Source organism: Balaenoptera borealis (assembly GCF_965194805.1).
Source record: "Balaenoptera borealis genome assembly, chromosome: 9".
Classification (NCBI taxonomy): domain Eukaryota; kingdom Metazoa; phylum Chordata; class Mammalia; order Artiodactyla; family Balaenopteridae; genus Balaenoptera; species Balaenoptera borealis.
The window spans coordinates 112258159-112275074 of NC_138873.1; the positions used below are offsets into that span (position 1 = coordinate 112258159).

The window sequence follows — 16916 nt, forward strand, 5'->3', positions numbered from 1 at the left end:
GTAGGACTTGGAGGCCAAAACTTACGAGAAAAACCTCCAAGTGATGTGCATTTTAAAAAGAAAGCCCAGAAATTACAACTCCATACAAGTGAGTAAGATATCTTTTTAATGTTCTCTAGGTAACTGTTTACTTCAGCTGTTCACTGTTCTACTAAAGGTAGTGATGTCTTCAGTGTTATGCAAGAGTCCCCCTCACCTCATGTTGCCTTGTGTCATTTGCCTTTAAGAAATTCATATTCTTGCGTTCAGTTGCTTAACTTTTACATTTCCAGACAACCTAGTCATTGGAGAACTCTTATATTTCTGAGTTCCTTGCTTAAACAATATTTAGCCGGCTGAAGGGTTCAATTATCAGACTTTATATTAGCTTTAGGTCAAGAATTCCTAAAACAATAGAAGTATTATCAAATAATTCACTTCCTGTCTCTACAAAAGATATTGATTGTCCTTCCTAAAAACATAGACTGTTGTAATGTGTTCATCTTTGTATTTTCCTAATGTTTACATGTAGCCCATTCTTCATTCCAGAAGATGAAATCTCTTGATTCCATGATTAGGAAATAAGTTTTCTCATTTTCCCCTGAGTACATTTTACACTGTGTATATTTAATGCTGCTTATAGAAAAGAAAGACCTAATTTTTTCAACAATTGGTAAAATAAAGAAAAAAATAGGTAATAATCTAAACACACTATGCTATCCCAGGCAAAATAATATAGGAATGCCACACTAGTCTAATCCATAGTTTGTCTAGCATAATGCTCAATTTCTTAGAGAGGAAATTTCTAACATAAATGAGTGGCATAGATGCATTTGATCTTTTAATTTTACTTTTATTTACTTTACTGGTAACATTATAACAATATAAAGAATAATCAAAATGGAGTATGCTTATCCAGGGTCTTTAATTCTAAATGATTAAAATGTATTTCACCTTTTACGTTTTAGTTGTTATATTTGCTAATCTTTTAGTTGACAAGTAAAATCATTTAAATTAGCCAAAGACAGAAAATTAAGAGAATTTTTGATGAAATTTTTGATGAATTTTTGATGAAAACATTTAAAGAAATTTGAAACAATCTCAAACTTACAGAAATTTGTAAGTATAATACAAAACTTTTTTTTTGTCCTGAATCATTCGAGAATTGGTTGCTGATATGATATTATATCACACCCCAAATACTTTAGTGCAGCCATCCCCAATCTTTTTGGCACCAGGGACCAGTTTCGTGGAAGACAATTTTTCCACGGACGGGGCGGATGTGGGGCGAGGTCCAGGCGGTAACACGAGCGATAGGGAGGATGGTTCAGGAGGTAATGAGAGCGACGGGGAATGATGGGGAACGGCAGGTGAAGCTTCGCTCGCTAGCCTGCAGTTCACCTCCTGCTCTGTGGCCTGGTTCCTAACAGGCCGCGGACTGGGGAATGGGGACCCCTGCTTTAGTGTATATTTCCTACAAGTAGGGATATTCTCCTACACAACCACAATGCAGTCATCTAAGTCTGGACATTGACTTTGATAGTTTACTACCATCTAATCCTTAGACTTCACTCAAGTTTCCCAATTATCCCAATGTTCTTCATAGAAAAAAGACAGTTTACCAATACGTTGTATATTTAGTTGTGTCTCATATTATCCTTCAATTTGAAAGAATCTCCCAGTTGTTCTTTGTCTCTTATGACTTTGTTATGTTTGAATTTTGTTGTTACTTTGTAGAACGTCCCTCAACTTGGATTTAGCTAATGGTTCTTTCTGATTAGATTCAACTTCTGTGCATTTGGCAGGAATATGGCAGAAGTTATGCTGTGTTATGTTAATTGCCTCCTATAAGGTGGCACACATTTTAAAATTTTTCCTATTACTGGTAATATTTACTTTTATCACTGGAATGATGTGGTATCTGCTAGGCTGCTCCACTGTAAAATGACTCCTTTTCTCTTTGTATAAATAAATATTTTGTAGGAAGGTAGCATGTAACTATGTAATTATCCTGTTCTTTAGAAAACTTTCAATTTATTTAATTATATTAGTTGAATTCCTAGTTCCTATTTTGCTCAATGAATTATAATCTATTACTCTAAATGTTTATTTTCATGCTCAAATTACCTCCAGTTTAGTCAATGGCTTCCATGAAATTTAGGCTTGCTTCTGGGTCCTTTTAAAAAAGTGCCCTTTGAGCCAAGAATGGTAAGTGAGGAAAAATAGTCTTTTCAATAAACAGTGTTGGGAAAACTGTATATTCACAAGCAAAAGAATGAAATTGGACTCCTACCTTACTAACTTCAAAAATTAACTTGAAATAGATTAAAGACTTAAATGAAAGTCTTGAAACCATAAAACTCCTAGAAGAAAACACAAGGAAAAAGTCTCTTGACAAGGGTCTTAGTAATGATTTTTTTTGGATATGACATCAAAAGCACAAAGGGGAAAAGCAAAAATAAATAAGTGGGGTTACATCAAACTAAAAAGCTTCTGTCCAGGAAAGGAACCAATCAATAAAATGAAGGGGCAACCTACAGAACAGAAGAAAATATTTGAAAACCATACATAAGATAGTGGGTTAATATCCAAAATACATCATGTACTCTTACAACTCAATAACAAAAAAAATAAACAAAAACAAATCATCTGATTAAAAAATGGGTGGAGAACCTGAATAGACATTTTTCTAAAGAAGACATACAAATGACTGGCAGGTACATGAAAAGGTGCTCAACATCACTAATCATCAGGGAAATGCAAATCAAAACTACAGGGAGATATCACCTCACCCATGTTAGAATAGCTATCATCAAAAAGACAGGAGGATGTTGGGGAAGATATGGAGAAAAGGGAAACTTTGTGCACTGTTGGTGGGAATGTAAATTGGTACAGCCATATGAAAAACAGTATGGAGATTCTTCAAAAAATTAAAAATAGAACGACTATACGACCCAGCAATTCCACATTTGGGTATATATCTGAAGGAAATAAAATCACTATCTCAAAGATCTATCTATACCCCCATATTCATAGCAGCATTATTCACAGTAGCCAAGGTATGGAAGCAACCAAAGTGTCATCAACAGATGAATGGATAAAGAAAATATGAGAGAGAGAGAGAGAGACAGACAGACAATGGAATTTCATTCAACCATAAAAATAAGGAAATTCTGCTATTTGTCACACATGGAAGGACCTTGAGGACATTATGCTCAGTGAAATAAGTCAGTTAGAGAAAGACAAATACTGAATGATCTCACTTGTGTGTGGAATCTAAAAAAAGCTGAACCCATGGAAACAGAGTAGAAAGGGGGTTGCCAGGGGCTGGGGGTCAGGGGAAATAGGGTGATATTGGTCAAAGGATACAAACTTCCAGTTATAAGATGAATAAGTTCTCTGATCTAATGTACAGCATGGTGACTCTAGTTAACAATACTCTATTATATACTTGAAAGTTGCTAACAGAGTAGATCTTAAATGTTGCCGAAATATGCAGAAACAAAATTATAGTTATATGAGGTGATGGCTGTGTTGACAAATCTTATTGTGGTAGTCATGTCACCATATGTATATGTATCAAATCATCATGTTTTATACCTTAAACTTACACAATGTTATAAGTTAATTATATCTCAATAAAGCTATAAAAAAATAAAAAGTCCTCTTCATTCTTTGGGTATTTTCTTATTTTCTACCACCACAAAATGTTCGTTCTTAAATTTTCTGGCACAACATGGTCCATTCTGTATTTTCCCTGCCCCAGCTGTCAAGTTGGCTATTTCTCCAATGCTCCTTTGGTTGAAGAATGACAATTAGAAGTAGCAATCTGAGGGTTACATTTGCCTACTGTTATTGGGTGTTGCTGCTCCCAGGCCATTTTGGGGGACAAAGCTATATTAACTTTGACATCTACCTATATAAGTATTGAAATGCATGAGTTTACATTGCAATATTCAATTTCAAACCAATGCTGCAGGGTCCGTCCTAGTTTTCTCACTTTCCATATTGTTCACCCACCATGAGAAATCTGACTACCATTAGCCTTAATGTATTGATTATTTAACCAGTCTCCTGCCTGTTAACCAACCTCCCCTTGCCAGTGCTTCCCCTCCCCTGCATAGATGCCCTCCCCACCTGCTCTGGGCTTCAACACAACCAACATGGTCACTTTTCTCACCACACTGGCCCCAACACCCACACTGGGCAGCCCTCCTTACCCTGCTCAGGCTTTGATACCCACCTCTGTAGCACTGCAGCTCCCCTGGCTTGCTTGATGCTCCCTGATGATTTGGGGTCTAAATTGCCTGTAAAAGAAAGGGAACAGGAAGAGGAAGAGTCATCTTTGTATTTTAAAAATCTAATTTAATAAAAGAACTTACTGTTTGACATTCTGTGGCACCCTTTGGGATGCCTTGTTCATCTTGATCTCACTACTACTGGACAGCTTAAACGTGTTTCCTCTTACTCCTCTCTTGAAACACTTTTCTCTCTTGTTTTGTAAGGCAACATCTTAGATAATTTTTCTTTATTATTATTGACCACTTTCCCCCAATTGTCTGCATTTATTTCTTTTCTTGTACTCATTCATTAAATAATAATGTTCTCCAGAGTCCTGTCTTCAGGTCTTTTATCCATGGGAGAGCTACTTGATAGGATTCAGCAATGACCTATACTATTTAAGCGCAAAAACCTAATTGCAATAAAAAAAAAAAAAAAAAAACCTAATTACTGGGCCAGACTCATACACCTCATAGCCTGGAGCCCAGGTGAGGCTCCTACTTCAGCAGCATAGCCCCATAATAACATGCATGGCCCCTGAACACTGTGTGCCCTTGGAAAGTAAGCTGCAAGTTTATCGGTGGTATAATGAGGTAACCCAAGTTCTCATGAGCATCGTTGTGGGTCTCAAGTACAGGCATAAGGTCAGAGCAGCACAAAGTTTTGGTAAGGTGTTGGCAAGGACTTAGTTGTATGGGCACTGAGTTTCAAAGTTGGTAATGTGTAGCCTGTGAGATGAGATGGCTCTTACCATAGGTTACCTAGCTCTTTTCAGAATTGAGAGAGTGGGTAGTAATCAAAGTTGTGTGAAAAGGGTGTGAGACCCTGATCAGGAGAGCCAAAGACAAATTCGGGGGTGCTGGCTGGCACTAGGAGTGTCCGAGAGGTGCTAAGCAAGATGGTGCTGGAATCCTGGAAGACAAGGCATGAAGACAGGGCATGTATGAGTGCCAGGGGTGAGAAAAAGTGATTATTTCACCCAGGCTGGCAGTTTGAGGTAAGAACGCACTTTGCCATCATGAGCTGGTCCCTGTTTCTCTTTACTATTTGGTGATGTTCTCTTTGTCTATCTAAAAAGGAAAAAAAAAAAAAAATTCCAAAGTAACTTTTAGAAATATTTGTGCAAAAGTTAAAATTGAGATGAAAGTAAGGAATTCCAGCAATATTACAAATTAATGTGTTAATCTCAACACAAATAAGAATATAACATTTCTATGTCTTGCATCAACTTTGTCATTGTTTTTGATGAATCAATTTTAGATTGTTTATTTACTCTCAAAGGAATAACATGTGATCTATTTCTTTTTTATTTGTTGGTTTTAAGAAAATATGCTTATAGAACCACTTAGCAATTTCAGGGAAAAATTTCTTCTTTTCACTATGAGGTAACTTATTTGTAGCTTTACAGCTACATTAATGGGACTAAATAGCATATTTTAAAAGAGGTTGAACCAATCAAAGAAGGGACTTGCAAATTATTCTGGTCTTGTCCTCATTTCTTCTCCCTTTGGATGTAATCTCATTGATAGTGGAGTAAGGACAGAGTAAAAAGCCAATGTAGAGGAAATAATAAAAAGAAAAACAAAAAAGGCTGAGCTCATCTTCAGCCTGGGCTGCATCTCATGAGTCTCAGCACTGGTCATGTTTATCAGAGTTCCCAAGTGTGGCAGTGACAAACCCTTTTTCCTGGCTTCTTGCCTTACACAGGATTAATAAGTAATGAGTTCATTATCTTAGGAAAGAGTGGTTCCATTATCGTATCTTTTTAAAATCATTTACTTTGGTTACTAGCCATTATTGATTCATATTTGAGACACAATATTATGACAGATATCTATATTTATATCTATGAATCTCAAATCGAAGACAACATGGCACAGCACACACACACACATGCATAACATATATCTATGTATGTAAATATATTGTTATTATGCAAATGAATGATAATCATTTTCTAATGAGAGCTTACCATTTTATTCTTTAAAATATTTATTTGATTTCATGGCTTGATTTGGAAAAGACCCATTGAAGGACGTCAACTGTAGAGGCTTTTTAGAAAGTTAAGTTTTCTGATTTCTCACATCCAATAAGTAGAAAGCATCATGTATGGGGTGGAGGCAGGGAGAGGAGTGGACAGAATGATGGAAGCTGAAAGCTGCTCATGGTCTGCTTGCCTTGAAAGGTAGTTCACAGAGAGGAACACTGGTTTCATAGCCATCTTTTCAAATCAGTCCTCCTCAGAGAACAACTGCCACCATTTAAAAATCTGCTATCTCTTTGCTGATTATCTGGGATAAAATCATCACAATTCTCTTCCTAATGAGCAGCATTTTTTTTTTTTTTTAATGTCGAAGGAGCAGAATTAGCCACAGCATAGATGAAGGCATTTGTGTAATATCTGGTAAATATACCACCGTGCCTCATAAATATTAAGTTCAGGACAACTTTCATCCAAAAGTGGGATTAGTTTGATCCAAACCAGATGAATGAAGAAAGCAGCTACCGTGTAAATAGTTCACTTGTTACTTTTCCAGATAGAAAACCAGCTAACTATAAATAATTTGGGGGCTATTTAAAAGGCTTTCATAGTTTTGTCAGGATAACATTAATTTTTGGAATCTTTAGAATGTAATATTTTCCAGAGGTAAACTCTACAGGGTTAGATGAGCATATAGACACATCAAAATATTTAAAGTGATACAACGGCGGATTTCTTCCCTACATGTTTTCAGTTTTAGTTGGGGACTGGTTTTTCTAGGTAATGTTTTTAAGACATAATGTTTAAACAGGTATAAAGAAGGTACTTTGTTTGTAGACCTAGTGGACCATGACATGTCCATAACGGAAGAAGGAACGTCTTTGTGGTGTTTGCTTCAGACCACCGTTCCCTGGCTATGTATCCATTGTCTACTTCAGCAAAAAACAAGCAGTGATGTTTTCAGTGAAGAATGCCATTATGTAACCATCCACCAATATGTGAATGGTCAGAGTGCTCTATCAAGTCCTACTGCCTGCCTTTCCACCCTTACCTTACCATTCCGTTACACCTGTGATGAGAAAGAGAAAAGAAAAGAAAGGAGCAGAGCAATGCTTTAGACAAAGCTTGAATCCCTTCCTCTCCAAAAACAAAATTCATTTTGCAATTTGAATCCCAACATCTCATTTTTCTTCTTCTTCCTATTTTTTTTTTTTTTTTGTACTAACCCTCTTCTCTTTTAGGTTCAGAGCCTGTGCTGAATTTTCAACTCTCTCTACTTTCTCTTCCTGTCCACCCTTGCATTCTGAAGGCTGAGATCCTTTCAGTAAATGATAGTTTGAATTAGTTCTGTTTTTTAATCTTGAATCTTCATATCCACATGCCTTGGGAGCCACATGTTTTATTGAACATTAGAATGAGGTATTATCTTGAGACTAGGTTCTGTTTTATTTATTTGTATCCTTCCCTCTCTGATGAATGGAGCAGCTAGTACAGTGCTTGGCACATAATAAAAGGTGCTCAATAAATAATTGCTGGAAAAGGGAGTCACATACCTGAGTTCTAGTGCTGGCCTTCCGTAATTAAGCCACAGGGAACTTTAGTTTTTTTCTGCTATAAAACTGGATGTGGACATTATGTAGTTGTTATCTTAACTAAATGAGATAACTTATCTAAAAAGTGACCTGCAGAGTTCCAAGGACACAGTAAGTCCTCAATAAATATTAGTTCCAGTCTCTGTAGGCTAGTCATTTAATTTTCATGAACTGTACTCTCCTCTTTTGCACAAGAGGATTATAGTATTCCCTGGAACTTCCTGACAGGCGTGTTCTGAGGATTAAATAAGTTTAGGTTTGTGGAACTCCTTTTGCAATATTAAAAAAAAATGATATAAATTTTTATTAAGGTATTGAACATGTTTATCAAACAGATTCAAAAACTGATGGCTTAAGGAATTTAAGAACAAGACTGTTGTTGAGTGATTCTTCTCTTTCAAGGACAAATCAGTATTTATACTTTTTTAAAAGGTGTTTATGATTACTTGTGGTCCGTTTGTCTAAAATGCATAATGTGGTGACTAATTGCAGAGTTGTGAGGCAGTTCTGCTTGGGTTTCAGTTCTGGCTTTAGCACTTTCCAGATATATAATCTTAGGCCACATCTCAATGCTTTAGTTTCCCCACTTGTGAGATGGCCACAGTAAGAGTGCTGACATTATGGAGTTGGCATGACTAAACGAGATAACGTGTAGAACTTGCTTTGAGCAGAGACTGAGGTGTACTAAGTACTCAGTATATGTCAGCTCTTGCTTTAAATAGAATCATCACTTTTTCTTATGTTTTCATGTAACCCTGACAACTTTAAATTTTTGGTCAATTCCTTCATTTTATGCTCCAGCATGGAAGAAATATCACACTGTATTTTGATCCATACTGAAGAAGCATAAATAAAAATATATAGGGGCAAGGGGGATCTTTCACTTCAGTAAATTGACATTTTATATAAAAGATGAGATTTTGTAAAAAAAAAAATTTAAGTGATTAAGACTCTCCATTTTAACTATCGATGATCCTAATAATATTGACGATCATTCTGCTGGGGAAAATGATTATGTCTTGGTCAATGTCCTCTTAGTTGAAATGAACAGGAACACACATCAAATTGTGTAAGCTACAAGGAGGCTTTTGTGGACAAATACTAGGTATTTCACAGAATCCAAGATCAGCTAGGCCATGGGAGAACTTATTCCAGGAGTAGGTAGTACTCTCAGTTCTTTATTTCTACTTTTCTCTCTGTGCTCTGTAGTCATGTTTCCACTGAACTTGGTCCCCCTTGACGGGCCAGTACATGGTGTCAGGGAGGAAAACATGGTTGCCGAGAGACCACCCTAACCCGCGGGGCAGAGCTTGGAGAGAAGGGCTGGCTGTGCACTGAGCAACCCGGAAGGTCTCTACTGCAGATTTCCACCTAAAATAAATGTATACTATAATGTTGAACCAGGAAATCTTTCAGTGTCATACCTTTAAAAGAAAAGCACATTTTGATTTAAAAATATACCCAGAAGAGAAATAATAATGCTACCCTGCAATCCACTGCATATATTGTTCCCAAATGGGAAGGATTAATTTGTTTACTGACTGAAAATGTATGAGATTCAATGTGTTTCTGATAAGTCTGTTTTGAATGGAATGCTCAGTACTTTTTAATATTCATTTTTAAAGACAAATAAAGTATAAAAATTATTTGAATTTTAACCGTGGGCCAGGAAAAGGTGAGTGGCAAAATTCCTATAAATTTATAAACCCTCTATATTTCAAGTTGATCATTTAGTCTTTCAAGTAGAATTTGTGCTCCTGGAATAGCTATAATAACTCACTCATGTAAATTACCGTTTGGTCATATCTTTAATCTGCCCCCAAATTGTTTTTGGAGGCATCTTAATCTCTTCTGGCTTCATAGAAGTTGGCAGACAAGGCAGCAGGGAGCTATTGTGCATTTGTCTGTTGATATAAGGCGAGAGCTTCTGCTCCTGTCCTGAATTAGGTTCATTGACAATATTCCCCTCACCACCCGACTCTTTCCTAGACTTTATTTGAAGATTTTTAAGGTTCCATTGGATGCAAAGAACAGAGATTTGGGAAATGAGTAGGAAAAGCAAGATCTGGGAGAATGAGTGAGAGGAAGACAAAGGAAAAGATTGTTAAAGTTTAGGACTTTAGATAAATTTTCATTGGCCTGATAGCATCTTAGCACTTTAGTTCATAACCCAGAAATATGTATTATATGTATATATTTGGTAAAGATGTGTGTGTGTTCTATATATAATAAAACACATGGCATTATACCTTTGGTTTTTTTTAGTAACACTTATAGTTTGCAAAGAAATAATAATATACACTGTCTCTGGCTAAAATTACTAATATGGGTTTAGCAATAATTATTAGAACATGCAGTCCTTTGGCAAGCACACCATTAAACAAATTAGCAGACAGAGCCTCTACAATGGCTTATTTTCCATATTGATTTGATGGTTCATAACAAGTAGCACAAATAATTGATGATGTTGGTAAAATAAGCTGCCACGGCCAAATTCATGAAGAATCTTTCATCAGGCATTTTAAAAGAGAGGTGATCATTTAGAAATATTTAGGCAGCCTTGGAGGAAACTTGCATTGGATAATTAGATCTGACACTTTTATTTATTTATTTGGTTGCGCCGTGTCTTAGTGGTAGCAGGCAGGCTCCTTAGTTGTTGCTTGCCAGCTCCTTAGTTGTGACACGTGGGTTCCTTAGTTGTGCCAGGCAGGCTCCTTTAGTTGTCGCTTGCGGGCTCCTTAGTTGTAGCATGCGAACTCTTGGTTGTGGCATGCGTGTGGGACTGACCTCACAATTCTGCCCAGGATTATAAAAAATAAATAAATAGTCATAAAACAAAGCAGATATTTTTAATATTAAAGTTTAATTTCTTCCAACGTACATTAGTTTTACATGTTGCAAACAAAATGCCTATATGATGCTTCCTTAGTCTTTAAAAAAGCCCATTTTCCCATTTTGATTATTTCCTGTTTGAATCATTCAAAGTTTTCCAAAGATACAAATATCTTGTCAGAATAGAAGTTACTAGCCATTATATGTTTTATGGAGAAGTACTCTAATTTCATACATTTAAAATTACTATTTAGGAAGATTGTATGGTGGTTCCTAAACTCCAGAAAGATATTAAATTTAGAGAATAATAAGCTTAAATGACAAAGTTTCCAAGCTACTTTATAAATAGAACGATAACAAATACTTTCCTTGGCATCAACTCACTACTTTTGTAATAAATCAATTGTAAGTGAGTAAATCCATCTTTGGTTGGAAAGAAAGATTAGCATATCACTTTCTACAGTTCTTTTCAGTAAACAGGTGGATGGAAACAAAGAGGAAGGAATAGATGTGAGTGGGAGATAAGAAATGACAGTTCCTCCAGGATGAGAGAAGAGATATGGAGTATGTCCTTAGGTGCCCTGAAGACTTAGTTTAACCAGGTTCCTCCTCTCGCAGCAGGCTCATACCTACACAACCCATCATCTTCCCAGGAGCTCAATAACCACCTGGGTCTCACTTGATGAGAAGGATGAAGAAGAGAATCCAGTTCCTGTGGAGACCATCAGCAGGATAATGGCTTGTCATTGAATTCATCAGTCAGAGAGTCGGGGCTCCACCTATGATCATCCATAAGATATTCTTTCGTGACAGATGAGATGAGAATTCAGCACCTAAGACTCCAATCATAGCAAATTCTGTGGAGGGACACAGCATAACTCTTTTTTTCCATGCCACCCTCTGAGGCTAGATAGGAAATATCATTTGCTCTCTTAGTAGAAATCCACTTTAATTAAGAGTCTATCTTCCTCAAACAGTCTTCCCTTGGGTTTCATGACACCTCATTTTCTTCATTTTTCTCTTAGTATTCTTTATGATTTATAAATACATTCATTATCTAGCTTATATTAATTTTTATTTCATATGGTTCAGTGGTCATTCATTAAGATACTTTTTTTCTCCATCAGATATTTGATGAACTTCGTTTATGTTAAATTAATTCAAGGATACAGAAGACAATGGGATGAAGGAAATAAAACTAGTGTTGGGTGGGGCTGGGGGTCCAGAAGTGGTTCAAGTTGATGCTGATGAAAACTAAGTACTTCAATGAAATAAAAATTGAAGTTTTATTTGAGGCCTATGAAATCTTCCTTAATATAGTGCTGTCTGTTTTTGAAAGAGGAAAATGTTTCAAAGGGAAAACATTTAGAAAGAAAACAGTGTGTTTTCACATGCTGATGTCATCCTAGGAAAGTAAAATGCAAATGACTACAAAGGATTAAAATTTGGAGATCGGATACAGCATTTATCTGTTTGGACTAGGTAAACATGAGCCAAAGAGCAATATCTCTACATGATTTTGCCTGGGAGTGATTAAATTAGAGTGCTCTGTGACTTCTGAATTATGATTATTTTCTTGGTCTTTATTTTTGCCTGCAGAGTGCCAGGTTGCTATTCCCTTTCTTGGTGAATTACTCAAATACTCTGAGATCTTTCTAGACCTCTTTCTTGCTCCATAATAAAAACTGTTGTTCTTACACAAATTACAGCTTTAAGGAACAGATATATTGGAATAAAAGAGATGGATGTAGCTTGCAGAAGAGACTTATTAGATGGAGCAACACTTAAATATTTGAATGGTTGTAATTTGAGAGATTTATAATGCAGTTAGCATTCATTATGTGGTTATTATGTGGTAGGTGTTGTGCTCAGGCCTCCACACAAATTGCCCCATTTAAATTCAAATCAATATTATGATGTAGACACTATTGATTATATTATCATATTATCTCTGTTTTTCAGATGGAGAAGTCCAGCACACAGCAGTTCAGTAATTTTCCTGAGGACACACAGATACTGAAACATGGGTCCAGGATATGAACCTGGTATTCTGACCCAGGGCACTGATGAAAACACTCCAGCTCATTAATTCTTTGCTTTGTATACCTTTGGCCAAGACAAGAAACACTGACCAATGGAAGCCACAGCAAGGCAGATGCAAGCTGAATAAAAAGAACTTTCTAATGATGAGATCTGTGCAAAGTAGAATGGAGTGCTTTGGAAATGATTGCTGCCTCCTTGGTTTTGTTTAACTGGAGATGGAATGAAGGCTTTGTGGCAATGGATATTTTTACTTCATGACAAAGTTAAACTATTTTTCTTTTTTTTTTCCTTCTTGTCCTAGAGTCTATGATACTATGAAAAAATTTCATGCGGATATGTCTATTCCTAACTTGCCAGCAAGAGAAGCTGTCTCTGTCTCTTAAGTTTCCTTTCACAAAATGCCTCCTCTGCTCATGTTGACTGGATCTTTTCCTCAATTTCCTTTACAAAGATCTGTATTAGATTAGAAATGGAGTCTGAGCATGGAAGAGGAATGCTAATGAAATTCAAAGTATGAAAAGAAGATGGAGAAAAAGAAGACCAAATGCAGAAAAATAAAAGAAAGAATGGCTAAGCCTCTCCTCTTTCTAAGTTAGTGGTTGAAAATTTCTTCTGAATTTCTTAATGAAAATGGGGTATGTAAGTACAGATACTCCTTAGTTTATAAACATATTAGCTTTCAAAAAGCTCCTTCTTAAGTCCGTTTTGTTTTTAAGCTCAAATGGACTTAAGAAACTGATTAAGTCAGGTTCAAGTCCAGAATATATTTTTATAAAATTGGATAGTAAATGAGTTCAAAGTTTTACAATTTGCATATTCCATCCCAATGATGTCTTTCTTGTTAGGGATCCTTTTACAAAACTGGTCATTATTGGGCATTTTCCTGCTAACAATAATCTACACACACTACTTGAACCCTTGATACCAGATGCCAATTATACTTGTGATAAAATTTTTATCAATAGTATTTTACCTGATCAGGCTTTAATTTCTCAAACTCCTATATTTCATCTGATTTAACAGTAGGTTTTTCCTTTTGTGAATTGCTATCTCTTGCTCGTTATCAATTGCCTGGACACAATTTTTCATAAGTGATATGATTTTCTTTATATCCTTTAGAAATATTCTTACAGTTGAAACACTCAACCAACATGTCTGTAAAATAGTTTCATTTCCTTATCACTTTCATTTAAAAATACGTCTATTTTTATTTTTATCATAATTATACATCACTTTTTACTGGCATTTTTAAGTCTCCCATTTTTTTTTTTTTTTACTTTATTGGAAAAGATGGTGTATAAGTCAAGATAGTTTATGCTGAGGTAACAAAAAATACCAAAATCTCAATGGCTTAACACAACTAAAGTTTATTTAGGTGCTTGCGTTGCATGTCCATTTTGGGTCAGTGGTGGAGCTGGGCGTTCTGCCCCAGCAAGTCATTCCTCGCTATCCTGAAATGCTGGCGCCTTTTCAGTGTGCTACTTCAGAGTTTTTGAAATGGAACAGGATCCTATGGGGCCTTCCCAGGACAGACACCACACACACACACCCCATTTCCTCTGCTTGCCTTTTACCTGTAGAGAAATTTTAGCTGAAGATTAAACTTAATCAGAGAAGTGAGAAAATGCAGAAGCAAAGGAAAACAGTCAAACAAGACCAAATAAATAATAGTTTAGTCATTAAACAAAGTCAAGGACCTTTAGTTCCTCCTCAAGGGTTATAGATAATATTCTGAGCCATATTGTTTTAGCTGTTTTGTAGATGCTGAAACCCTCACTGGGTGGAAGAAGTTAACTACATGATGACCAGGCTGTAGCCATGACATAAGTTTCCACAATTCTGAGAACTGGCCTCAAGGAAATGGGAACAAACTGACCCCAGAACTGAAGATTAACTGTATTTAAAACAATCAAGATGACACTGATCAGACCATAGCATGACCAATTTCAAGATGATTGTCAGAGTTGACTGTGCTGTTCTGCTTGTAGCCCCCTTCCTCCACCTATACACCCCTGAAACTCTGCTTTAAAAACTTTTGCCCACTGGTCAGCAGCGGGGAATTGACCTTTGGACATGAATCCATCTTATCCCCTGGTTCCTGAATAAAGCAACCTTTCCTTTCTAACAACACTTACCTCTCGAGTATTGGCTTTTGAGCAGCAAGCAGCTGGACCTGAGTTCAGTAACATTTTCAGCTTCAGAGGAAAAGGGGGCAAGAGCAAAGCATTGAAAATTAAATGCTTCCTCCCAAAATGGCATGAGTTACTTCCACTCACATTTTATTGGCCAAATCAGGGCACATCATCTCTCTTAACTTCCAGGAGGTGGGGAAGCACAACCTTTTGTGTACTTATAAATAAAGAAGAACAGGCTATTGGTGAACATTGGTGGTAGCCTACCATACACTGGGATTTTAGTTTTCTTAAGCACTCTTAAATCTAAATCATGTAACATATACCCTAACAGGTTTGTATGCAAGGCTACAGCTGAGATTAAAATGACCACCCTTGCAATCTGTCGATGTGGGCAGAGTTGATGTACTTCGTTCTAGATGGAGACTTTGTGTATCTGTGAGGGTGCTTTAGTTGAAAATACATTGATTTCAGTAACACAAGGCTGGCATGAACTCCTCTGCCTGACCTTCAGGGGTTTCCTATGATGCAGACCTCTTTCAGTAGAGCTGGTTGGGTCAGCAGTATTTCAGAGAAATTTCTGAGCTGCTTGCTGGGTTCCAAGGACTATGAATTGAGACCCCTCTGTAAAGGTGCTAGGGAAGCAATGAAGAAGATATTACTAATTTTACTAAAATAAGAATTATTTTTATAAAAGACATTAGCCCGTGACATAACGTTACATTCTTGGCCATAGTCTCCACATTAAAAACAATCCAGAAATGGCACAATCTTACAAACCATTGTCCAGGGTTGGGTCAAAATGGTGTTTACAGAGCCTTCAAGGTCTCAGAAACCTTTCTCTAAATGAGTTTATTTCAGAAACTTAAATTTAGACATTAGTTATAGCCCTTCACCCTTTTCCCAAGAATTCAGATGCTCTCTTTGTACAATTTCAAACCTCTAACTAGCTGAAGATTGTTAAAAGTGAACAAGTGTTGTCTTAGAGTCAAGATAGTGGTGTGGGGAGATGCAGAGTTTGTGTCTCCCCACAACTAATGCAACTGTCAGACACTGGTGGGGAGCCCCAATGCCCAAGGAGATGGGAAGAACCCCCAAGTGAACTGGTAGGAGGTGGGGGGACTGAGGGGGGAGGAGAAGTGGACACCAGACAGGACTGGCACCCCTGAGGGGTGGCTAAGAAGGGAGAGGGGTTCCCACACCTGGAGAGACCCTCGGGGGCTCAGATCAGGGGGGAGCAGACCCAGCGTTTCCCCTGCCCAATCGGCCAGGGAAGTCTGCCCAGCTCTCAGGCTGAGTCCTATGCCATCAGAGGTCCCCTCTGGGCTGGGTTTGTCCTGGGGGTGAAGGAGGGAGGCCGGGAGAGAACAGGAGAGGCAGACAAGAGGGACCTTCCAGTACTAGAGGAGGGGGAAAGGAGCGGAGAGCATTTGCCTTTCCCAATCGGGCACTGGGAGCCTGCTGAACTCGAAGGCTAGTCCTCTGCCCTCCAAAGCCCCCTACAGGCCACATGGACCCTGAGGTCATAGGAGGGAGGCTGGGGAAATCAAGAGAGACAGGTGGGAGGGGACCTCCAGGACCAGAGGAGCACAGGGCATTTGCCCCGCCCACTAGAGCCCAGAAAGCCTGCTGGGGTCCCAGGTGGGGTCCCCCATAGTCTGAGACCAGAGGCAGAAGGCACACCTGGGCCCCTTCTGTTCTGTTGAGCCTAAGCCCCACCCCCCACAACCCCCTGACCTTTTCCAGCCCTGTGGGTCCTAAGCATTGGCCCCACCCACTGCCCAAACATCACCCCTGCTTAGGTCCTGCCCTCCACAGCCAAGGGCTTTTCCACCTTTTTTTTTTTTCTCCTCCTCTTTTTTATTATTGTGGTCTGTTTACCTTCTGGCTGTTGTTTCATCTATATTTTTATTTGTATATTTTTTTCTAACATAGCTGCTAGTTTCCTAGTTTAATTTTATTTTTTACTTTACTATTGTTCTCCTTTTTTTTTTTTTTTTTTTGGTTTTTGCCACTCTGCATGGCTTGCAGGATCTTGGTTCACGAGCCAGGGGTCAGGCCAAAGCTCCTGCAGTG

The 16916-nt window shown here is 37.6% G+C and overlaps 1 long non-coding RNA gene across 1 annotated transcript in view; it reads left to right on the plus strand.

Moving 5' to 3' along the window:
- Positions 1–16916, plus strand: part of LOC309634733 — a 44045-nt gene that overhangs the window by 239 nt on the left and 26890 nt on the right. The window contains exon 2 of the long non-coding RNA XR_014248385.1: positions 1–16916. This exon is cut by the window's right edge and continues 26890 nt beyond it. This is a non-coding gene — a long non-coding RNA (uncharacterized lncRNA).